Source organism: Taudactylus pleione, unplaced genomic scaffold (assembly GCF_031769625.1).
Source record: "Taudactylus pleione unplaced genomic scaffold, aTauple2 ptg000393l, whole genome shotgun sequence".
NCBI lineage: Eukaryota > Metazoa > Chordata > Amphibia > Anura > Myobatrachidae > Taudactylus > Taudactylus pleione.
This window is the reverse complement of record NW_028284794.1, coordinates 4,752,218-4,779,085: the sequence shown is the minus strand read 5'-3', so window position 1 is coordinate 4,779,085 and position 26,868 is coordinate 4,752,218. Positions and strand designations below refer to the sequence as shown.

The 26,868-nt window shown below is 47.0% G+C and overlaps 1 long non-coding RNA gene across 1 annotated transcript in view; it reads left to right on the top strand.

The window, feature by feature from the left end:
• Positions 1-24,307, top strand: part of LOC148507400 (uncharacterized) — a 34,583-nt gene extending 10,276 nt beyond the window's left edge. The window contains exons 2-3 of the long non-coding RNA XR_015869718.1: positions 20,780-21,153; positions 22,863-24,307. This is a non-coding gene — a long non-coding RNA (uncharacterized LOC148507400). The remainder of the gene's footprint in view (positions 1-20,779; positions 21,154-22,862) is intronic.
• The last annotated feature ends 2,561 nt before the right edge of the window (positions 24,308-26,868 follow it).

Genomic DNA, 26,868 nt, shown 5'->3' with positions numbered 1-26,868 from the left:
TCACCTTCCTTATACAGGCCCCCAGTAGTGATCCCCCATATGCAGTGCCCCTTACACAGTTCCCCCTGTAGTAGTCCCCCTTATGCAGCCCACCATTAGTTCGCCTTATACAGTGCCCCCAGTAGTGATCCCCCATATGCAGCCTGCCAGTAGTTCCCCTTATACAGTGCCCCCAGTAGTGATCCCCCATATGCAGCCCCCCAGTAGTGCCCCTTATACAGTGCCCCCAGTAGTTGTCCCCCTTATGCAGGCCCCCAGTAGTTGTCCCCCCTATGCAGTGCCCCCTGTAGTGGTTCTCCCTTTTCAGTGCCCCCTGTAGTCGTCCCCCCTGTGCAGTGCCCCCAGTAGTAAGCCCCTTATATAGTGCCCCAGTAGGAGTCCCCCTTGATGCAGTGCCCCCAATCGTAGTGGTCCTCCCCAGTAGTAGTCCCCAGTAGTGGTCCTCCCCAATGCAGTGCTGCCAGTAGTAATCCCCCCTACACAGTGCCCTTTATAGTGGCCCCAGTAGGAGTCCTCCTTAATGCAGTGCCCCCTGTAGTAGACCCCAGTAGTGGTACCCCCAATGCAGAGCCCCCAGTAGTATCCCCCCCCAGTAGTAGCCCCCAGTAGTGGTCCCGTGCCCCCCCCTCAAAGCAGTGCCCCCAGTAGTAGTCCCCTCCTTAGTAATAGTCCCCCCCCTATAGTAGAGCCCAGTAGTGGTCCCCCCCGAAGCAGTGCCCCCAGTAGTATCCCCCCCAGTAGTAGAACCCACCTCCCCACCACCCGAAGCAGTGCCCCCAGTAGTAGTCCCCTCCTTAGCCCCCCCCCCCGATAAATACACACTGAAATGAAACAAAGTAAAAATTCTTACCTGAAATCACGCTCCTGTCGCCGTCCGCTCGTCAGTCCTCCCGGGCTGGCGCGCTCTGCATCATATGAGAAACGTCATGACGTCATGACGTCTGTCCCATTACACACTGCAGGAGCCGGAAGGGAGCCGGCTCTTGCAGTGGGCGTTGCAGCTGCAGCAGTCAATGAGCGTCTATCTGATGCTCATTGACTGCTGTTTAACACACACATCGCCGCCACTGCTGGCGGTGATATGTGTGTGCAGCAGCAGCCAATGAGAGTCTGTCTGACCTCATTGGCTGCTGATTCACACACACATCGCTGCCGCTTGACGGTGATCCCCCCCAGTGCTGGCGGCGATGTGTGTGTCAACACAGCCTGATCCCGCCCACCTGCCACTCTCCTCCTGGTGCTATTGGACAAGCACTCAGGGGGAGGGAAGGGGCTCGGCTGTGCAGCACAGGACCAGCGCTGGAAGCCTAGCACCAGTCCTGTGTAAATGTGTAGTGCTGACCGCACACACTGCGGTCGGCACTACACTGGCTAACTAGGGCGGGCCAGTACCATGTCCGGCGGCAACCCCCCCGCGCCGCTGGTCCCACGGCACCCAGGGCATGTGCCCCGCTCGCCCTGCCCTAGTTACGCCACTGCTCCTCACCCTCCAAATAAGGCTCCTATTTAGAGTTAGTGTGTCTCTCTGTTCTCATTTACCCCTGTGACTACTTCCCTTTTGCTCACACTGCCCACCTTTCCTCTATGCCCTTCACCACCCTTATCCCTGCACCACAGTCCCCCCCATTGTTTGCACTTCCCTTATCTTAACACTTTACCTTCTTCCTCCTCGTCTGCTGTAGTCCCTGGAGTCTTGCTGGCCACCAATCAGATGTGGCATGGAGGAACCTGAGTGTGGCAGCTGAGCATAATCTTCTGGTTTTAATGACTTTGCCCTATAGTGCTGGCCAGCGGTCAAATTCAGTGACTTATGTCAGTGCAAGGCTTCCCCGTGTGAATTGCGCAGAGATCAATACGGTACTTGTACCTCCACAATACCTGTACTGATTAAATTTGTGTCGTCATCTTAAAAAATATTTAGTCCTTGAATAAAGCATTTTTATTTTAATATGTAAATATCTTTAAATACATTTACTTTTGTTTTAATTAATTTAATCTATTTTAAAACTTTTTTTTATTATAGTATATTGTTCCCATTTATTTAAGTTTGGCTAAAAAAATATAATATTAAAATTCAATGTCCTAATGGCTGATATCATCTCACACTTATGACACTCCTTAACTTAACGTCATTAAAATAACATCACCGAGACATATGTGGATGGGAAAATGGGCCAGCTTTATTTATTTATTTATTTATTTATTTTACCTAAAATTAAATAAATGAAATAGAAAGTATGGTGGAGAAGAAAGAATGGCCCCACTCTGCCAGATATACTCATCAAGCCTAGATCAGAGGCCAACGGCCAACCCATCACACACATACTGAAGATATCCAACTCTTCTCCTAATGGGCTCTATTTATTAACATTATTTTTACTAAAATAAAGTGAAAAAGGGTGTTTTCACACCCTTTTCACATTATTTTAGTATCACCTATAGTTATTACAGGGCAATTGGAGTAGAATTGGTAAAATTCTACTCCAACCCCTAAGTATCACTTATTTTTAGTAATCAGATTGCATTTCCCATAATTGTAATGGGAAATGTGATCCGACCAAAGTTACTAAAAATAAAATGTGAAAAAATATCGGGGAAAGCCCTGTTATAATAACGCCACCTGGATGGGGCGTTATCCAGGGTCTCCCCTGGTTACCGGACTCCTACTCTGCTCTAAAAGGCGGTCCCAGTGATCAGCTGTGTGGTCTAAACAGACCGCAAGCTGATAACTGCAAAAAAAAAAAAAGTAAAAAAAAAAAATTACTTACCTGACTCCATGGACCGGTGATCGAGGCTCCGGTGATGTTCTCCCTCCTGTCAGCTGGTCTCCCATGGTGCACTGCGGCCCGGTCATCAGTGCAGTATGGGATATCAACTGACCGGAGGCATGGAAGACATCACCGGAGCACCGATAACTGCAGGTAAGTGCTATTAAGGAAGGGGGGGTCGTGGGGGGGTCCGCGACCACAGGGGCGGGGCTTATCGATGGGAGTGGGGCTTATCACCGGGGGGGTAGCAGCTGCGGCCGGTCGGTGCATGCGCGGGCACTTTGTCATGGTATTTTTTGCGAAAATACCATGACTAGTGTGCGAAGGGGATTCGCAGAGACAGAGCTTTATCGCAAGCTCTGTCCCTGCAAGGAGATTTGTAATAAATCCCTGTGATATTGGCTGGATTCGCAATGTGAATTCAGTCGTTAATATCACACTACAATCTGCATTCAATATGCGGATTGTAGTAAATAGAGCCCAGTGACACAAATAGAGGGCCCACCTAGGATAGTGCCTTTCACACCAGTAGCGTAAACTACAGGGCTGACATCAGAACGGGACTGATTTATTTTATTTATCTATTAACAGTTTCTTATATAGCACAGCATATTCCGTTGCGCTTTACAATTGGAAACATTTATAGAACAAAACAGGGTAATAACAGACAGACATAGAGGTAAGAGGGCCCTGCTTGCAAGCTTACAATTTATAGGGAAATAGGCATTGATACACAAGGATAGGTGCTATAAATTGCAATTTGGTCTGGCCAGAATGCAGAGTTTCTTGGTGGGCTGCATGATCCAGTCACACAGGAATGTCGGCCAAATGTCAGGAGTATGTGAAAGACAGTGTGTGAGGTTATGTGTGGACTGTGAGAGGGGATGTAATAAGACATGGAAGCTATGAAGGTTATGTGGTCGGTTCTGGAATCTGATAAGCTTGTCTGAAGAAGTGAGTTTTCAGGGAACGCTTGAAGGATTGAAGACTAGAGGTAAGACTGATGCACCCTTTACCTGCGTGATGTGAAGCCGTGTGTGACCGAAAATTGGAGCGTGGCCTAATTAACATAGACCACACGCCCTAAAAAAAAACACGGTGTTTGGGGGCGTGTCCGAATGGCATGTCTCCCGTTTAACGTCAGGCTGCGGGCGAGCCCAGCACTCCGTCAGTAGCTGGGCTGCCCCCAGCCCTCTTTCTGCACTGAATGGATGCCGCACGCAGTGGAGGTGCCCAACCTCCCGACCGCTCGCAAGACACTTTGGCCCGCAGGTGGAAAGGGGAGATGGGCGGGTACAAATTACCCGAGCCCGGTCTTGCTGCAAGGGCCCGGCGGGGGCCCGGGTCCGGCACCGCTCCCCCTCCCTCTTAAGTCACATCAGCCCAGTACACGCTGCTGTGTGCTGGGCTGCACTGGGAGACTGCTCGTGGCTGCTAAAGCAGCAGCCGGAGCAGTCTCCTATGCCTACGGGGGGAGCGATCACGCTGATTGGCTGTGCGCCGGGCTGAGGGGCACACAGCGGCCTCCTCCCCAGCGTGCAGCGCTGCTTCGCGCCGCTGAAATATTTTTTTTCAGTTTTTTTCTAAGGGGGCGTGGCCAGCCTCTTGCGATTAGGCCATGCCCCCTGTCACCTGGGCCTGGCGCGGCTCTCGTCGGCTCTGGGGACACCCCTACTAATAATCTTATGCTTTGCCAGTGTAAAATTATCCACCTTTGGGGGTTTATATACTCCCCCCCAGGCATATAAAATGCCTGCTGTCACTTGTCTGTGAAACAATTGTCTAAATTGTTATTTAGGTAGAGCGTATTCTATGTATCATACAAAAACAAGCCTTCTATCTGTATCCATATAGTATTAAATATATTTTTTATTCATGTAAGAAATTTATTATAGCACATTCTTACTGTATGTCTATTACAGTGACCAGGTTCTGCTTGGACCTTCCTAGTCTGTGAGCAGAATCTGCCTTCTGTCATTATCTCCCCAAAGCCACCAAGACCCATTACGCCGGCTTTCGCAGCTAATTAAGTCTGGCCCATAGGGGTCATTCCAGATTTTTTTTCAGGCAGGGTACTAGTTTTAGAGCAGGGCACCATTAAATACTGAAGTGCAAAAATTTTGGACACAACGTGGAAATGGGTGCGAGGCGGTTATCCATTGTCTCAAAAAAGTCTTATAAATGGAGTTAACTGTATTTTATGGATTACCCCGCAGCACCAGGAAAATGTCGCCCCTGGCTGCAGTGCTGTAATAGAAAAGCGCCAGGCATAGGGCTTACTGTAAGGCATCAAAATATGTAGAGCTGGAGCTAAACCTGGCAATGCAGTGACTAATCTGTTCAGTCTGTGCACCGGACATAATACACTGAAATGGTCGGCTAAACACCTATTTGCGTTTCGCCAATATAAGGTTTGTTAGGCAGTTACATGCACTAGTTAGGCACGAAGACACACTATTTTCTGGGCCCCTAACATTCAATTCACTTCAATGTGCCCCCACATGGCGGCCATACCCCCTGGCTCATTTAATTCTGGGGTGGACGCAGTATCCTATGCTTGCTCCGGGTACCATGGCTCCATGCTATGCCTCTGAGTGGCAATACTAAGACAGTAGTAGGATTGTGTGTTCCATATAGTGCATTATCTCCCAGGCAGCACTAGGGGGCAGTGCTATTACTGTATGACAGTAGCTTAGACTAGCATAGCATTGTTTTTGCCTATTGTCATGAGGAAAGAGCAGTAATTGTTTTCATACAATTTATGCTCATGGTTTCATATTCCTCAGACACAAAATGAGAGGTTCCATAACATCTACATGCAGTTTATGATGTATTGTACAGGAAATGAATTAGAAGGAGACACTGCACTGACCATAGGGCGTGATAAGTGTACATCGGGGGTGGCCAACTGGCGGCTCTCGAGCTGCATGTGGCTCTTTTGAGTTTCCGATGCGGCTTGCGGCTCGGCAGACCCCCACTAGTACTGAGAACACTAGTCTCTGAAGCGATCAGAGACTAAAGAAGCCTCTGATCGCTTCAGAGGTCAGCGTTTCCAGTAATGCAGCGCGCGGGTGACGTCATGACGTTATCTGCGATGTGAGGAACCCGCGCGCCTGCTGGATCCAGTTAGATTCAGCAGGCAGTGGAAGCGGCAGCAGCAGCGATGGCGGGACTCTGGAGCCCTGGCAGCGTGGAGCGGTGCCAGCATGATGACAGGTAAGTTTCTTCACACGGGTGTGGGCGGGGAGGGGGAGCTAGTACTGGGGGCACTTCCTTAGGGGGCACAACAACTGGGGACATTGCTTAATGGGCACAGCTACAAGGGGCATTGCAGAAGGGGCACAACTACTGGGGGACATTGCATAATGGGCACAGCTACATGGGGCATTGCTTAATGGGCACAACTACTGGGGGCATTGCTTAATGGGCACAACTACACGAGGGCACTGCATAATGGACACAACTACTGGAGGCATTGCATAATAGGCACAGCTACAGGGGGCATTGCATAATAGGCACAGCTACAGGGGGCATTGCATAATGGGCACAACTACACGAGGGCACTGCATAATGGACACAACTACTGGAGGCATTGCATAATGGGCACAGCTACAGGGGGCATTGCATAAGGGACACAACTACTGGGGGCATTGCATAATAGGCACAACTACAGGAGGGCACTGCATAATAGGCACAACTACAGGGGGCATTGCATAATAGGCACAACTACAGGGGGCATTGCATAATAGGCACAGCTACAGGGGGCATTGCATAAGGGACACAACTACTGGAGGCATTGCATAATAGGCACAGCTAAAGGGGGCATTGCATAAGGGACACAACTACTGGGGGCATTGCATAATAGGCACAGCTAAAGGGGGCATTGCATAATGGGCACAACTACACGAGGGCACTGCATAATGGACACAACTACTGGAGGCATTGCATAATAGGCACAACTACAGGGGGCATTGCATAATAGGCACAGCTACAGGGGGCATTGCATAATGGGCACAACTACACGAGGGCACTGCATAATGGACACAACTACTGGAGGCATTGCATAATGGGCACAGCTACAGGGGGCATTGCATAAGGCACAACTACTGGAGGCATTGCATAAGGGACACAACTACTGGGGGCATTGCATAATAGGCACAGCTACAGGGGGCATTGCATAATAGGCACAACTACTGGAGGCATTGCATAATAGGCACAACTACAGGAGGGCACTGCATAATGGGCACAGCTACTGGAGGCATTGCATAAGGGACGCAACTACTGGGGGCATTGCATAATAGGCACAACTACAGGAGGGCACTGCATAATGGGCACAGCTACAGGGGGCATTGCATAAGGGACACAACTACTGGGGGCATTGCATAATAGGCACAGCTACAGGGGGCATTGCATAATAGGCACAACTACAGGAGGGCACTGCATAATGGGCACAGCTACTGGAGGCATTGCATAAGGGACACAACTACTGGGGGCATTGCATAATAGGCACAACTACAGGAGGGCACTGCATAATGGGCACAGCTACAGGGGGCATTGCATAAGGGACACAACTACTGGGGGCATTGCATAATAGGCACAACTACAGGAGGGCACTGCATAATAGGCACAACTACTGGAGGCATTGCATAATAGGCACAACTACAGGAGGGCACTGCATAATGGGCACAGCTACTGGAGGCATTGCATAATGGGCACAGCTACAGGGGGCATTGCATAAGGGACACAACTACTGGGGGCATTGCATAATAGGCACAACTACAGGAGGGCACTGCATAATAGGCACAACTACAGGTTGCATTGCATAATGGGCACAGCTACAGGGGGCATTGCATAAGGGACACAACTACTGGGGGCATTGCATAATGGGCACAGCTAAAGGGGGCATTGCATAATGGGCACAGCTAAAGGGGGCATTGCTTAATGGGCACAGCTAAAGGGGGCATTGCTTAATGGGCACAACAACAGGGGGGCACTGCATATGGGGCACAATAACAGGGGGCACAGCATAATGGGCACAGCTACAGGGGGCATTGCATAAGGGCACAACTACTGGGGGCATAGCTTAATGGGCACAACTACTGGGGGACATTGCATACAAGCCACAACTACTGGGGGCATTGCTTAATGGGCACAACTACAGGAGGGCACTGCATAAGGGGCACAACTACTGGAGGCATTGCATAATGGGCACAGCTACAGGGGGCATTGCATAAGGGACACAACTACTGGGGGCATTGCGTAATGGGCACAGCTACAGGGGGCATTGCTTAATGGGCACAACTACAGGGGGGTACTGCATAATGACCACTGGCTTTCTCAATGTTTTTTATGTGGATCTGGATTTCAATATGTATTTTATGTGGATCTGGCATGTTTCTGTGTATTTTATGTGGATCTGGCATGTTTCTGTGTATTTATGTGGATCTATCTGGCTTGTTTCTGTGTATTTTATGTGGATCTGGCATGTTTCTGTGTATTTATGTGGATCTTTCTGGCTTGTTTCTGTGTATTTTATGTGGATCTGGCATGTTTCTGTGTATTTTATGTGGATCTGGCATGTTTCTGTGTATTTATGTGGATCTATCTGGCTTGTTTCTGTGTATTTTATGTGGATCTGGCATGTTTCTGTGTATTTATGTGGATCTATCTGGCATGTTTCTGTGTATTTATGTGGATCTATCTGGCTTGTTTCTGTGTATTTTACGTGGATCTGGCATATTTCTGTGTATTTATGTGGATCTATCTGGCATGTTTCTGTGTATTTATGTGGATCTATCTGGCTTGTTTCTGTGTAATTTATGTGGATCTGGCTTGTTTCTGTGTATTTTATGTGGATCTGGCTTGTTCCTGTTAGGGGTGTGCACCGGCCACTTTTCGTGTTTTGTGTTTTGGTTTTGGATCTGGATCTTTCTTCGTGTTTTGGATCTGGATTGGTTTTGCCAAAACCACCCTTCCGTGTTTTGGGTTCTGGGTTTTGTGTTTTGGATCTGTATTTTTTTGAAAAAAAGCATAAAAACAGCTAAAATCACAGAATTTGTAGGTTTTTCTGCTCCTATGCTATTATTAACCTCAATAACCTTAATTTCCACTCATTTCCAGTCTATTCTGAATACCTCACACCTCACAATAGTGTTTTTATGTCCAAAAGGTTGCACCGAGGTAGCTGGATGACTATGCTAAGCGACACGAGTGGGCGGCACAAACACGTGACCCATCTAGGCGTGAAACTGCAGTGGCAGACAGGATGGCATTGAAAAACTAGGCCCCAAACTGTACATAATGCAAAGAAAAAAAAGAGGTGCAAGATGGAATTGTCCTTGGGCCCTCCCACCCACCCTTATGTTGTATAAACAGGACATGCACACTTTAACAAACCAATCATTTCAGCGCCAGGGTCTGCCACACAACTGTGGCTGAAATGATTGGTTCGTTTGGGCCCCCACAAAACAAGCTGGCAATTAATCTGTCCCTGCACAAACTGGCTCTACGGAGGCAAGAAGTCGTCCTCATCCTCCTCATCCACAGATTCCTCACCCTCTTCAGTGTTATGTACATCCTCATCCTCACAGAGTATTAATTCGTCCCTGCTGGAACCACAGGTCCCTCTGTACGTTCTGGAGGCTGGTCTCCCTGGAAGAGTTGATCATTCATTTTATGAACATCATCTTCTCCACATTTTGTGGAAGCAACCTCCTACGCCTTTCGCTAACAAGGTTCCCGGCTGCACTAAACACTCTTTCGGAGTACACACTGGAGGGGGGGCAACTCAGGTAAAATAGAGCCAGTTTGTACAGGGACCTCCAAATTGCTTCTTTTTCCTGCCAGTACAGGTACGGACTGTCTGACATGCCTACTTGGATGCTGTCACCGATGTAATCCTTTAACAGACAGACGCACGCTTGTCGCTGCTGCTTTGAGGATTCAAGTGCGGCTACAGCCCACACAATTCACAAAGACAGAAAAAAAAAAGAATATTTTTATTGTTTGTGGAGCACACTTTGAGGGTTACACCACCCTCTAACAGACAGACGCACGCTTGTCGCTGCTGCTTTGAGGATGCAAGTGCGGCTACAGCCCACACAATTCACAAAGACAGAAAAAAGAAGAAGAATATTTTTATTCTTTGTGTAGCACACTTTGAGGGTGTCACCACCCTTTAACAGACAGACGCACGCTTGTCGCTGCTGCTTTAAGGATGCAGGTGTGGCTACAGCCCACACATTTCACAAAGACCGAAAAAAAAAGAACAATATTTTAATTGTTTGTGTAGCACACTTTGAGGGTGTCACCACCCTTTAACAGACAGACGCACGCTTATCGCTGCTGCTTTAAGGATGCAGGTGCGGCTACAGCCCACACAATTCACAAAGACAGAAAAAAGAAGAATATTTTTATTGTTTGTGTAGCACACTTTGAGGGTGTCACCACCCTTTAACAGACAGATGCACGCTTGTCGCTGCTGCTTTGAGGATGCAAGTGCGGCTACATCGCACACAAGTCACAAACACATAAAAAAAATAGTTTTTTATTTTTTGGAGCACTTTGAGAGTTACACCACCCTTTAACAGACAGACGCACGCTTGTCGCTGCTGCTTTAAGGATGCAGGTGCGGCTACAGCCCACACATTTCACAAAGACCGAAAAAAAAGAACAATATTTTAATTGTTTGTGTAGAACACTTTGAGGGTGTCACCACCCTTTAACAGACAGAAGCACGCTTGTCGCTGCTGCTTTAAGGATGCAGGTGCGGCTACAGCCCACACAATTCACATAGACAGATAAAAGAAGAAGAATATTTTTATTGTTTGTGTAGCACACTTTGAGGGTGTCACCACCCTTTAACAGACAGACGCACGCTTGTCGCTGCTGCTTTAAGGATGCAGGTGCGGCTACAGCCCACACATTTCACAAAGACCAAAAAAAAAGAACAATATTTTAATTGTTTGTGTAGCACACTTTGAGGGTGTCACCACCCTTTAACAGACAGACGCACGCTTGTCGCTGCTGCTTTAAGGATGCAGGTGCGGCTACAGCCCACACAATTCACAAAGACAGAAAAAAGAACAATATTTTAATTGTTTGTGTAGCACACTTTGAGGGTGTCACCACCCTTTAACAGACAGACGCACGCTTGTCGCTGCTGCTTTAAGGATGCAGGTGCAGCTACAGCCCACACAATTCACAAAGACAGAAAAAAGAAGAATATTTTTATTGTTTGTGTAGCACACTTTGAGGGTGTCACCACCCTTTAACAGACAGACGCACGCTTGTCGCTGCTGCTTTGAGGATGCAAGTGCGGCTACATCGCACACAAGTCACAAACACATTAAAAAAATAGTTTTTTATTTTTTGGAGCACTTCGTGAGTTACACCACCCTTTAACAGACAGACGCACGCTTGTCGCTGCTGCTTTAAGGATGCAGGTGCGGCTACAGCCCACACAATTCACAAAGACAGAAAAAAGAAGAAGAATATTTTTATTGTTTGTGTAGCACACTTTGAGGGTGTCACCACCCTTTAACAGACAGACGCACGCTTGTCGCTGCTGCTTTGAGGATGCAAGTGTGGCTACATCGCACACAAGTCACAAACACATTAAAAATTTTTTTTTGATTTTTTGGAGCACTTTGAGAGTTACAACACCCTTTAACAGACAGACGCACGCTTGTCGCTGCTGCTTTGAGGATGCAAGTGTGGCTACAGCCCACACAATTCACAAAGACAGAAAAAAAAAGAACAATATTTTAATTGTTTGTGTAGCACACTTTGAGGGTGTCACCACCCTTTAACAGACAGACGCACGCTTGTCGCTGCTGCTTTAAGGATGCAGGTGCGGCTACAGCCCACACATTTCACAAAGACAGAAAAAAAAAGAACAATATTTTAATTGTTTGTGTAGCACACTTTGAGGGTGTCACCACCCTTTAACAGACAGACGCACGCTTGTCGCTGCTGCTTTGAGGATGCAGGTGGAATCTAGACGGGATTTGGAACCGAGGACACACTACCTCCATCAATTGTCTAAATCCCACTGCACTAATGTCGGATACCGGACGCACGTCTAACACCAACATAGCAGTCAAGGCCTCAGTTATACGTTTTGCTTCAGGATGACTGCTGTCGTACTTCATCCTCATCGCTAGGGACTGTTGGAGGGTCAATTGTTTAGTAAAAGTAGTGATGTTCCTACTTCCTCTCTGGGATGATGAACAACTCCCAGCAGCAGCAACAGCACTAGTAGGAAGTGGTTCTTGATCTTTCCCTATTTTATTTTTATCAGAGAAAGTTTGGTCCTCCATTTATGTTATATTGATATATATACGTGCGGCTAAAGCGCACACAAACACAGAAAATATTTTTTTATTTTTGCTGGAGAGTAGTGCACTTTGTGGGTTACACCACCCTTTAAGAAATGAGCCAGCCGGCTCTTTACTTATGGGACACAGGCGCACGCTTGGCGCTGCTCCTTTGTTGATGCACGTGCAGCCACAGTGCACACAAGTCACAAACACAGAAAATATATATTTTTTTGGTTTGGAGTGTACTTTGGGGGTTACAGAACCCTTTAACGGTCAAGCCAGCCGGCCCTTTACTTATGACACAGGCGCACGCTTGGCACTACTTTGTTGATGCACGTGCGGCTACTGCGCACACAATTCACAAACACAGAAAATAATTTTTTTTTTGGTTTGGACTGGAGTGTACTTTCGGGGGTTACAGCACCCTTTAACGGTCAAGCCAGCCGGCCCTTTACTTATGACACAGGCGCACACTTGGCACTACTTTGTTGATGCACGTGCGGCTACTGCGCACACAATTCACAAACACAGAAAATAATTTTTTTTCGGTTTGGACTGGAGTGTACTTTGGGGGTTACAGCACCCTTTAACGGTCAAGCCAGCCGGCCCTTTACTTATGACACAGGCGCACGCTTGGCACTACTTTGTTGATGCACGTGCGGCTACTGCGCACACAATTCACAAACACAGAAAATAATTTTTTTTTTGGTTTGGACTGGAGTGTACTTTCGGGGGTTACAGCACCCTTTAACGGTCAAGCCAGCCGGCCCTTTACTTATGACACAGGCGCACGCTTGGCACTACTTTGTTGATGCACGTGCGGCTACTGCGCACACAATTCACAAACACAGAAAATAAATTTTTTTTTGGTTTGGACTGGAGTGTACTTTGGGGGTTACAGCACCCTTTAACGGTCAAGCCAGCTGGCCCTTTACTTATGACACAGGCGCACGCTTGGCACTACTTTGTTGATGCACATGCGGCTACTGCGCACACAATTCACAAACACAGAAAATAATTTTTTTTTGGTTTGGACTGGAGTGTACTTTGGGGGTTACAGCACCCTTTAACGGTCAAGCCAGCCGGCCCTTTACTTATGACACAGGCGCACGCTTGGCACTACTTTGTTGATGCACGTGCGGCTACTGCGCACACAATTCACAAACACAGAAAATAATTTTTTTTTTGGTTTGGACTGGAGTGTACTTTCGGGGGTTACAGCACCCTTAACGGTCAAGCCAGCCGGCCCTTTACTTATGACACAGGCGCACGCTTGGCACTACTTTGTTGATGCACGTGCGGCTACTGCGCACACAATTCACAAACACAGAAAATAATTTTTTTTTTGGTTTGGACTGGAGTGTACTTTCGGGGGTTACAGCACCCTTTAACGGTCAAGCCAGCCGGCCCTTTACTTATGACACAGGCGCACGCTTGGCACTACTTTGTTGATGCACGTGCGGCTACTGCGCACACAATTCACAAACACAGAAAATAAATTTTTTTTTGGTTTGGACTGGAGTGTACTTTGGGGGTTACAGCACCCTTTAACGGTCAAGCCAGCTGGCCCTTTACTTATGACACAGGCGCACGCTTGGCACTACTTTGTTGATGCACATGCGGCTACTGCGCACACAATTCACAAACACAGAAAATAATTTTTTTTTTGGTTTGGACTGGAGTGTACTTTGGGGGTTACAGCACCCTTTAACGGTCAAGCCAGCCGGCCCTTTACTTATGACACAGGCGCACGCTTGGCACTACTTTGTTGATGCACGTGCGGCTACTGCGCACACAATTCACAAACACAGAAAATAATTTTTTTTTTGGTTTGGACTGGAGTGTACTTTCGGGGGTTACAGCACCCTTAACGGTCAAGCCAGCCGGCCCTTTACTTATGACACAGGCGCACGCTTGGCACTACTTTGTTGATGCACGTGCGGCTACTGCGCACACAATTCACAAACACAGAAAATAATTTTTTTTTTGGTTTGGACTGGAGTGTACTTTCGGGGGTTACAGCACCCTTAACGGTCAAGCCAGCCGGCCCTTTACTTATGACACAGGCGCACACTTGGCACTACTTTGTTGATGCACGTGCGGCTACTGCGCACACAATTCACAAACACAGAAAATAATTTTTTTTTTGGTTTGGACTGGAGTGTACTTTCGGGGGTTACAGCACCCTTAACGGTCAAGCCAGCCGGCCCTTTACTTATGACACAGGCGCACGCTTGGCACTACTTTGTTGATGCACGTGCGGCTACTGCGCACACAATTCACAAACACAGAAAATAATTTTTTTTTGGTTTGGACTGGAGTGTACTTTCGGGGGTTACAGCACCCTTTAACGGTCAAGCCAGCCGGCCCTTTACTTATGACACAGGCGCACGCTTGGCACTACTTTGTTGATGCACGTGCGGCTACTGCGCACACAATTCACAAACACAGAAAATATATTATTTTTTTAGCACTTGGGGGGAGCACCCCTGATGGACAGAGCACCCCCTGGACAACACTACAGCACCTCTTTAGGACTGGGACACTGCACAGGACTTTGGAGTGGACACAGCCCCTATGGAGAACTGACTGCACAACACAGTCCAGCCAGCCCCTATGGACTTTGAAGTAGTGGACACAGCCCCTATTAACAACAGCAGCACAGCACAACACAGCCAGCCCCTATGGACTTTGAAGTAGTGGACAACAGCAGCACTACACTACACTACACTACACAGCCCTAACTCCCACCCTCCCTCTTCACTGTCCACAGCCGAGTGAGAAAATGGCGCCGACGTGGGTACCTTATATAGGATCCAAAACCCGCGAGACTCGGAAGGCGGGATGATGACGTTTTGCCTCGATTTCAGATCCGAGTCAGGCGGGAAAAGTCGAGCCTGATTCGGATCGGACTCGGATCGGGGGGGCTCGGGGGGGTTCGGATTTCAGAAATCCGAACCCGCTCACCCCTAGTTTCTGTGTAATTTATGTGGATCTGGCTTGTTTCTGTGTAATTTATGTGGATCTGGCTTGTTTCTGTGTAATTTATGTGGATGTGGCTTGTTTCTGTGTATTTATGTGAACGTGGCTTGTTTCTGTGTAATTTATGTGGATCTGGCTTGTTTCTGTGTAATTTATGTGGATCTGGCTTGTTTCTGTGTATTTTATGTGAACGTGGCTATATCAATGTTTTCTATATTGCTCTGACTTTTTCTTTCACTTCAACAGTGAAAAAATTATATTGGGAAGATTTTGTAAAATGTGTATTTTCAATGTCCTGGGCTCGCCCCAAGCGTGACTAAAAACGGGGGTGTGACACAAGGTCATGCTCCTGCGGATATCATACCAAAGGCGTGCGCACAAAAATGGGGAGTGGCCTTGTGACAGCTCTTTAACTCGACCACAGATAATTTTTGGGCTCTTGCCCCCTGGTGTAGATGGTGATCACGGTGATGCACCAGTGGTGGAGTGTTTGAGTCCACCGGCTGATTTGCTCTGTCCACGGACATTGAAAGTGTAGTAATGCTCAATGTCCAGAGCTCGCAATGACAGAAGGAGAGGGCTGAGGCTACCATTTGCATATTATCGCAGCTGTGAATCTGAAAAATATCCCAGCCGATCAGAGTCAGATTTAGACCTCAGAGGGCCCGAAGCAAGATATCGATTTGGGGCCCCCTCCTTCAAACAATCCATAGCACTAAATTTTCCCCTTATGTTATTTGTCATTTTTCCTCCTTGTATTCAACTTTTTAAAGCTTGAAAACATTACTGAAATTACAACATTAAAAAATAACATAAAGCAGCAGTCTTATATTAACAGCAGTCATAAAGCAAAACTAAACACAACGTTATAACTGCTGGTGCTAATTATGATAATGGACATAATATATCATACAGGCATGATAAATAGCAATGGTATGCTCTTTTCTACCCACTACGTCCATTAAATTATGCGTGCTACAATTGGGGGTGGAGAGGGTGTGTGTGGGGGAGGACTGATACATAATCAATGTAGTCACACTGTCTGAGGGGTGTAATAATGGGTATTATAAGGGATGGGGGAGGGGAAGGCACTGTTTTAATACTTATTATTACAAACATGAGTGACTGCATTATATATCAGTGCTTCCTCTCACCCCCCCCCCCACTCATTGTAGCAGCTGAGCATTCCCCCATCCCTTAAAATACCCATTATTACACCCCTCAGTGTGACTGCATTATATACCAGGGCCCCCGCCAGGACCCTCCAGCAATCCCGGGCCCAGGTAATTATTACCCGCCCTCCCCCTCTCAGCATCCCCGCTTTTAGAGTATAATATCATATTTATATATAATATATCCCAGTCAGCGTGTGCCACAAGTCCTCACCCTGATGATAGAAGGTGGACGCTTCTTTCCTCTCTGGGCATATCCTGGCTCCTCTCTCCATGCGTGTGACATCATATACGCATGTGTCATGATGTCACGCACACAAAACACTGCAGGAGACACACACAGGCATGTGCTGCTAACAGTCTGTGAGAGCGTTTACTAAGCCCAGCGCTGGGAAATACCCTCCATATACAGGCCTGTCTGAGAGCCTCCTTGGACCCCGGGCCCTAAGCACCCGCCTCTGTTGCCTATTGGTAAATTTGCTACTGCAGCCGATCATGCATTAGTGTCACCTCTGGACAATTGTCTAACTGTACTATATCACTTAGACCTATCTTTTTTATTCATACAATATTTCGCTATATGAAGGATAGTAGAACACATTTAAGGGTTTAACATTGTAAAATAACCCATTTCCGAGTCCCTGGTGCCCTGCTCGGCAAGAACGCTCTATTTTCCTTTATGTCCCAGGTGTATTTCTGTATAAGGAGTTGCTATGGCCATGTACATGCAGTTATCGTGATTTCTTTGCTACTGCGAACGCGGGAAACGCAGTGAAAGCCCCACTGCACGCGCATGAACTAAAGTTTGAGACGGCATACACAATGTCTCCAGGATCACAAGGTCCTGAGTAGACCACCTGCCACCTATGGGCGTTCCTGAGTGGAGCCGGCAAGGTGGCTGAAAGTATTTGTATGGGCGAGTTAAGGGAGTTCCAAGCTTGTGTCTCCAATCACGGCTGCGTTCCCAATGGCGGAATCACAGTCTCAGAGGCCAGTTTCAGAGAAGAGAGACGGAATGCATTTTATATGCAAGTAGGAAAATTAAATCACCGAGTCTGTAGTCTGCCTCTGGACAATCATGGGTTAAGGTTTTTAGTGAGATAATGGTGTGAGGAGTTAAGAAGGGGTCAGCCTAGTGAATGATGTTGTGGGAAGGGTTTCAGGGCCATTTTGTGGAGTGATTCAGAATCCATTTCAGTATGTTCTTTCTTGGATATCGGTTCCGGCCCACCCTCCCTTTGGAGTTTTGTTTGTTTTGGTGTTGGCTTTGTTAATGCGGGAAAGAACGGTGGCAGTCGCTATCTGTCTTTTGCAGCTTGAGGTGCTCTCCCTTCCAATACATGGCTTAGGCTGATTATACCCTACTGGGGTCAGCGGCAACCACCTAACTAGGTGGGCCTTATGCTGTGTCATTGGGGTGGGAGGTGGATACCTTGAGGATGGTAATGGGCTGGCTGCTCGCCACCTATTTGGAAGATCTGATCGAGGGCCTAATTCAGACCCCACGTCGTTATGGGTCTCGCACCAAAGGGGGTGTGCTGTTGATGGTGAGTGACAGCACGCCCCCTTTGGTGGGTGTGCCAGGGGCGTGGCTGCCCAGACGGAGGCGTTCCCATGGGAACGCCTACCGTCTGGGTCCGGCCCCACTGACATCACTAGTGATGTCAGTGGGAGTGTTTTTGGCTCTGATAGAGCCAAAAGCACTCCGGGCTTGCGGAAAAGATGAGACCCTACCACAAGGGTCTCGTCGCAAGCCCGATGGTCATGACGGTCTTGACCATCGCGACCAGCTTTTTGGCCGCTCGCATAAGCTGTGGGTGGTCACCCACAGATATGCGAGCAGCCAGGAGGCCGCTCCATTTCCAGCTAGGACGGCCCTGATTCAGAGCGAGCGCTCTAGTCAGAGCGTCCGGTTCTGAATCAGGCCCTGAATGTGCAGATAGTGATATTGCATATCGGGGCCGTTCTTTCTGTGCCACCATAATATGTCTATTCTTTCCTTCTTCTACCTTTACTTGGTTAGTTGAAAACCTAAATAGTAGGTTAAATAGTTAAAATAGTTCATTATTCAATAAAGCTGACCTTTCTTTCCCCTTAAGTAAGTCTCCGTGTCTTTATTTCATTATTGCTAAAGTGTTAAGATGTTCTACTCATGTTGATAAGAGGGAGCACTTATCAGACGATGTGGAGTTTAACAGTTTACCCGGAATCAGCGCAGCCCAGGACTTACTCGAGGAGTCAATGTGCTTCTGATGTTGCGTTGATGGTGGTGTGTTCTCAACACCCGAAGAACACAATGCAGATGGGAGAAGTGGGTGTAGCAACATTTGCTTTTCAGTTGCACATTATTTCTGGTGGGGGGGGGAGGCTGTTGGCAAGCTTAGCATATATTCGCAAAGGAAGGAATCGGTATGTAATGCTGGCAGTCAGGATTCCTTCTGTCAAAATGCCAAACGCGGCATCGTGATGCTCGGTATTCCGACAGGGGTCGGGTAAGTATGTTATCCCTTCTCCCCATAACCCTCCCCTTCCTAAATCTATCCCTCCCCCCTTAGTGCCTAACTCTAACCTCCCCCCAGTGGTGCCTAACCCTAACTTTCCCCCCCAAAGCCTAACCCTAACTCCCCTGTGGTGCCTAAAACTAACCCTTCCCCCCCTCAGGGCTATCAGTTAAGATGGCCCGCTATACTTACGATCAGGATGACAGCTTTTGGGATTCAGGCGTCGGTATCTAAACTGGCATCGGCATTTCGACGCCTATGTTTCGTCCAGGGTCGGAAATACGACTCTGGGATTTCAACAGCTGGCGTCCCGCACAAAGCACCATGCAACCCCCATGAAGCAGCAGAACGTTAATGAGATGTAAAGGCCATAGTCTGTGGAAGTGTTCTTACAGACCACTGCGGCACCGGTAAAGCCTCCTCTCAGGCTTGTGAGTGTCCCCCCCCCCCCGGTGTCTCAGGGTGCAGGATGGCACCATCACAGAAAAGCAAAGACCATTGCTGGTGAGTATTCCGAGGAGACAGCTGGAGGGTAAAGTGCTGCTGAAATGCTCCACCGTCCCTCAAAGCAGCATCAGAGATATATTCTGAAGCATTTTTGCGCTGTTTGCACATTTCTATAAGGCAAAGGGCGAGATGTGCTAAGGGCGGAAATGCAATAAAACCCCCAAAAATGTGGTTACCAGTCTGCGAGTTTATGCAAATGCTGCTACAATCTCCTTCCATTGTGTACAACTGTGTGGCCAATGCTGGTATGTCAGAGTTGGATGCTGTGTCTCCAGCGTGTTTTAATTTTTATAAGCATTTTTCAAGGAGTTACTGTGAGTCTCCCATTGCCTGATATTTGTAGGGCTTCAGAGTATGGGGCTGTGTCATGTGACGGCATGGTGGCCAATCAGAGAGGCGCCCTAAATGACAGCGTCACAGCCAATCAGAGCAGCACCCTCTGTCATGTGATATATATATATATATATATATATATATATGTATATAATATCAGAAGAAAAGCAACGGCACTCCAGCCAAATGATGCATCAACACGTAGATAAATATTGCTGTTTACAAATAAAATGTTATATTCAGTCTAGTGCTATAAATGGTCACATGATCATTGCTGTACTTTTAGCATAGCATAGAATTAAAGTGCTGGTTTACATTTATACTACATATGCAATGGGAAGATTTTGACATGAGCTGGTAAGCTTAACATATGTGCAGAGTAGAGTTTGAAACAGTATTACTAATATCTTAGATGAGTTTTAAGTATCCTATGTTATCTTTGTTTGTGCAAACCTAGCCGCATCCACGTTTTCCAACTTTAACTCTCTCTCTCTCTCTCTCTGAATTTCACAGGACACAATATATATAGGCCCTCATTCAGAGTCGATCGCAAGAAGCGATCGCTCTCTCTGAATGAGGGCGGGCATGTCTTGTTTTGAAGTGCTGCCTCCAGGTCGCAAGCTAAGCTGTGGGTTACCACCCACAGCTTAGCTTGCGATCAGGGTGATGGTCGCGATGGTCATCACCATCGCAACCATCGGGGCTTATGACCAGACCCTAAGGTTGGGTCTGGGCTCTCGTAAGCCCCAGGGAACTTCCCGCTCTGTTTGAGCAGGAAGTTCCCCACTGACATCATCAATGATGTCAGTGGGGCTGCCCCGAAATGGCAAGCGTTCCGACTGGACCGCCTCCGTTTGGCCGGGCACGCCCCCGGCCACCCAGCAAACGGGGCGAGCTGTCACTCAACATCGACAGCTTGCCCCATTGGCTACGAGACCACTAGCGATGGAGCGCCTGTCGCTAGCCAGATCTTGCGCATGCGCACGACGGAGCCGGCTCCGTCGTGCGCATGCTCTGTGGGGACCATTGACCCGGTTGCGAGCGCATCTGCGCTTGCGACCGGGTCTGAATGAGACCCATAGTGTGTGTGGTGATATTAGTTATTCCCCTGAACTTGGCATAGTTAAGCAAAAATTTATTTCTGAGGTCCTTCACTGTAACCTTCATACTCAACCTGGTTTCTCTTCCTTCCTCAGTAAAAGCCAAGGGCTACTGTCCATGCAAGAAAAATCAGGTCATTGCTCAGCTGGGTGAGACTGTTACTCTGAAATGCTGTCTTGACCTGAGACCATGGAAATTAAAAACTACCAGACTGACGTGGGAGGATAAAGAGAAAGTTCAGGTCTATTCCCAGAACTGGGACGGAGATGATGTTGAGTCAAGTGGCAAGTATGCTGGTAGAACATTGATGCCTAATATTGGCGACCTTGAGTTGCGGAACGTCGCTGCATCTGATGCTGGGATTTACACCTTCTGGGTTACTCAGGAAACTGAAGGACAAGAACCCAAATCCATGTGTTGCGAAGTTACATTAATAATAGAGGATAATGCAGATGGAAATTCTGGTTAGGTGGGTCTTCACATTGTACAGTTTGTCTCTACACAACATCAGAGGGCATTTAGAAATAGTGTTTAGGAAAAGTTTTGGTAACTTGGTACAAAATGTCCTGCTGTACTCACTTCTTATCAAATCTGGTTTATTGTTGTTACATTTGAAGGGTCATGGAAATTATGGACTCAGAAAAGGGATTCCAATTCCAAAATAATTTTGTAATCCTGGGATTTTGGGATTAATGTGCTCCAATCTCTAGATCCATGGATACATTTCGGGATTGGGATTTGGGATAATATAGGAGTAATAAAAGCAATATATATTTAAAATGTATTTGTATTTGTTCAACTCTTTCTTCCCTGACATCCACCTGGCCCTCCTGTCCTCTCTGCTGTCCATCAGTCCCTCCTGCCCTTCTGCCATCTATCTCCCTTATTCTCTCTGCCATCCATCTCCCCTCCTGTCCTCTCTGCCATCCATCTTCCCCTCCTGCCCCCTCTGCCATCTATCTCCCACCGCCTGTCCTCTCTGCCATCCATCTTTCTCTTTTGTAATCTGCTATACATCTCACCCTCCTGTCCTCCCTATCATTCAAATGCCCGCTATGCTATCCATCTCCCCTTCATGTCCTCTCTACCATTCATATGCCCTCTATGTTATATACACTAACCATCTCCCCTTCATGTCCTCTCTGCCATCCATCTCCACTATTCTGTCCTCTGTGCCATTCATCTACCCCTTCCTGTCCTTTCTGCTATCTCCCCTATATCTCTGCCACCTATCTCCTCTCCTGTCCTTTCTGGCATCCATCTCCCACCTCCTATCCACTCTGCCATCCATGTCTCCCTTCCTTCCTCTCTTCTATCTATCAACCCCTTCTGTCCTCTCAGCCATCCATTCTCCCATTGTTTCTGCCATCTATCTTCCACCTCCTGTCCTCTCTGCCATCCATCTCCTCTCCTGTCCATTCTGGCATCCATATCCCACTTCCTATCCTCTCTGCCATCCATGTCTCCCTTCTTTCCTCTCTTCTATCTATCAACCCCTTCTGTCCTCTCAGCCATCCATTCTCCCATCATTTCTGCCATCTATCTTCCACCTCTTGTCCTCTCTGCCATCCATCTCCCCTCCTGTCCTCTCTGCCATCCATCTCCCCCTCCTCTCTGCTATCCATCTTTCTTTCCTGTCCTCTCTGCCATCCATCTCCCCCTCCTCTCTGCTATCCATCTTTCTTTCCTGTCCTCTCTGCCATCCATCTTTCTCTTCTGTAGTCTGCTATGCATCTCACCCTCCTGTCCTCTCTATCATTCATATGCCCTCTATGCTATCCATCTCCCTTTCATGTCTTCTCTGCCATCCATATCCTCTATTCTGTCCTTTGTGCCATTCATCTATCCCTTCTTGTCCTTTCTGCCATCTATCTCCCCTATTCTCTCTACTCTCCATCTCCCCTCCTGTCCTCTCTGCCATACATGTCTCCCTTCTTTCCTCTCTTCTATCCATCAACCCCTTCTGTCCTCTCAGACATCCATTCTCCCATCCTTCTGCCATCTATCTTCCACCTCCTGTCCTCTCTGCCATCCATCTCCCCTCCTGTCCTCTCTGCCATCTATCTTCCACCTCCTGTCCTCTCTGCCATCCATCTTTCTCTTCAGTAATCTGCTATGCTTCTGCTATAGGGCTAGAACCGGAGTTGAGTTTTAATACCATCTCTCATCTCTTTTCAGGTAAATGAATGCCATCTTCCACAACTAATGCTTTTCATTGCAAGAATAGTCTGTATTAAAACTTTGTTTTGCAATTGTGGGACTGCAACTTCCCCCACCAATAATTAGCTTGGTGAACAAAATGCTCAAACACTCCCTCCCCTGTACCAGCTGACCCAGCATCTCCTACAAAGTGGAATCATTTGAAAGGCTGCAAAGGCTTGGCTTGCCACTATAGCCTGCATCATAAGCATGTCATCTGAAGCATGGAGTTAGAACCAGAGTTGGAACTGGATTTGGACTTTGAACTACTTTCTAAACCAAAATGGAACAATTTCTCAAACACTGCAGCTCAGGAATGCTACCACTCCACCTTCAATTCACTCCACCCCCCCTTAGACTGGGTTTGGGGTCAGTCTCATGCTGCATCCCAATCGCACTCAACAAACTTCTGGATGTGACAAGATCTCACACTCGAATGAGGGAAACACTTGGTACAGTCATGTTACCAGTTACAGTTTACACCATTATTTACCATTATTTATCATTTCTGATTAACTTTAACATGGTTTTTACCTTATAAAGCTGTCACTATTCTTTTAAGATGGCCTTTTTATACCTTTGTATTTAGCCTCTCATTCATTATTTTTATTTTCTCTCCACCTGGATGTTATACTTCTGCTACTTGCACACCCTGTGTAACCTACACAGTGCACCCCAGATGGCTGCCTTGGATGGTTAATTCTTGGGCAGGATGAATAAACACGTGGATCTATTCAGTCAGGGTGTATTATATTACAAAGGTTTCAGTCACTAATTTACATCATGCCCAAACTTCATCACTGTTTGGTATTCCCTGTTTTGTACCATGTACTTCCGCCCCACTGTATGATATACCTCCAATGAAGTGTATCCTCCATGGGCAGGATGTACTTCACATAGATCTACTCACACTGGGTATATCATACTGCCACACACACATCAGTTTTCCCATATATGCCTTGGGTACTCATACGACTTTTCTCCAACATTGTAACCTTCATAGTGCGCCCAACATGGCTGCCTCACCTGATACACTTGTGGATGGGATGAAAAATACATGGACCTGACAATTATGTTTGGACCCTACTCCTAGCGTTAGGACGCTGCAACCACCCATTTTGTGTCATTTCTTCTAGGCATAACCTACATAATCCTATGTAGTGTGCCCAAGATGGCTGCCTCATCTGGTACCTTTGTGGGTGGAATATATAACCCATGGAAGTTATATCCCAAAATGTCTGCAACAACCCCGCAATATGCTTATTGTGCTCTCTAAGATTTGGTTGTTTTTGATTATCTCCATGTGGTTTTCTATTCTCTGCAATACCTAATCCTTGAACAATGTACCATGTTTTCTGATGTCTGTAAAGCGACTTTGAGTCCTGCGGGAGAAAATTGCTATATAAATAAAATTATTATTATTATTATTATTATTATTATTATTATCTCACCCTCCTGTCCTCTCTATTATTCATATGCCCTCTATGCTATCTATCTACCCTTCAAGTCCTTTCTGCCATCCATCTCTATTGTGTCCTCTGTGCCATCCATCTCCTCCCTCCTGTCCTCTCTGTCATCCATCTCCCCCTCCTGTCCTCTCTGCCATCCATCTTCCCCTCCTGTCCTCTGTCATCCATCTCTCCCTCCTGTCCTCTCTGTCATCCATCTCTCCCTCCTGTCCTCTCTGTCATCCATCTCTCCCTCCTGTCCTCTCTGTCATCCATCTCTCCCTCCTGTCCTCTCTGTCATCCATCTCCCCCTCCTGTTCTCTCTGCCATCCATCTACCCCTCCTGTCCTCTCTGCCATCCATCTCCCTCTTCTGCCCTCTCTCTCATCCATCTCCCTCTCCTGTCCTCTCTGCCATCCATCTTCCTCTCATGTCCATTCTGTCATCTATCTCCCTCTCCTGTCCTCTCTGCCATCCATTTTCCCCTTCTGTTGTCTCAGCCATCCATCTCCCACTTTTGTCCTCTCTTCCATTAATCACCCCTTCTGTCCTCTCAACCATCCATTCCCCCATCCTCTCTGCCATACACCTCCCCACTCTTGCCGTCTCAGCCATCTTCCCATCATATCCTCTCTTCTATCCATCTTCCCCTTGTGCCTTCTCTGACATTCATCTCCCACCTCCTGCACTCTCTGGCATCCATTTGTCCCTTCTGCTCTCTCTGCCATCCATCTCCCCCCTCGGTCCTCAATGCCCTTAATTTTATCCTACCCCCTCTGTGCCACCTGATATTGTTCCTTCCCCCCTGCTATTGTTCTCTCCTTTACCCTCCTGATATCCTTTTCCCTGCTCCCCCAGCATCAACCTCCCCTTTCACTTACTTTATTCAATAGTGGTGCTCAGAAGGGGTTTCTGTCATTGGCAGTAACTTTGTCCAGTCCTCTCCCAGGAATAGCTGCAGTAGAAGAGCTGGTATCCTGAGTTCACCACTCAGTTATGTTGTCACTGCGCGTCAGGCTCCCAGTCTATTAGTGACTGAGAGCAACTGCATTATGGAACTTCATCTAATCCACAAGCAGCTGGGATACTCTGAGAGAACCAAATAATGCAACCAGAACTGAGTTGGCAATTATCCCACTGCTCTCTGTCCCAATCCACAATGTAATTTAATGATTATAATTCCAGGTATTTTTAGAAATGAAAAACATCCTGGATCTGGGATCATGGCATTGGAATCCCTAAATTAAAAGGGAGAACATATTATTAGTTAAAGGTCTAGGTTACCATTATTAAAGCCATGGGGTGGTTTTGATATTTTTATACAGAAACATGGATCAACTGTTTTGGGCAGCCTCCCCCAATGAGGTCATTATAAGATTGCTCCCCTTAGTAGCCTGTGTTATAATCAAAGTATTTTCTTCTTCCTTTCCAGTTTGTCATGCTGGAGGAGGTCACCAGAAGAGCCAAGCATACATTATACATTCATTCCCTTGGCCCAGATATTTGGGCTATCTCTTGGTACAAACCAGGGCCCTGAGGAGAATTTTTGGACAGCTCTACACTATGTTGTGTCACCATGATATGACTTTCACAGGAGACAAACATTTCCCCTTTGTTAAGTTTATAAAAAAATAAATAAAGCTGCCACTATTCACCCCATTGGTAACACTGATGACCTTTTCCAAGTGGGGTTCTTATCATTTAGCAGATCCATTTTTGCATTGGGGCAGTATGCCTTCCCCTGCTGTCCACCAAAGAAAAGAGAGAAATGGAAAATATACACTATGTAGACAAAAGTGATTTGACACCCCCAGCGCAAGCGAAATGTATACCATGCACACCATTGCACACGAGTTCCAAATGACCACTAATGTGGCGGTTTCAACAAGAGCACTTTGTAGGGAGGCCCATTAACTTGCAGTTCTACGGAAACAACAAATGTTTTTATCAGGATCCCAATGCTATGTCATGTTACCAGGGTGACACTGAACTGGAATACAGAAAATGGTAACCTGGAGGACCGGCCAGCTCAGAGTCCAGATCTTATCCCTATTGAGAACCTCTAGGCAAATTGGATCGACGGGCGCGTTCTAGGCTGACTCGACCTTCTTCGGTGTCACAGTTGGTCACTGTACTTAAGGTGGAATGGCAAAACATACCACCTGCTGTTGTCCATTAACTTGTAGACAATTTGCCAAGAAGGGTGTCTACAGTAATCACTGCACGTGGTGGACCTACAACGCACTGATGTCAATAAAATCTCATTCAACTATTTGCTGTCAGTGTTCAATCATGTTTGTCTACATAGTGTAGCTGCCATGGGGAAAACAAAATTATAAATGATTAATATCAAAAGATTTTTTGGGATCTTTTATGAACCGAAAAATGGGATAAGCAGCACAGCGTGATGGTGGAGATGTATCAAACCTTCATGAAAGGTAAAGTAAAGAATCAGCTTCTGACTATTATTTATCAAGCACAGTCTACAAAATGATAGTTAGGAGCTGATTGGTCACTATGGGCAACTTCTCCCCTTT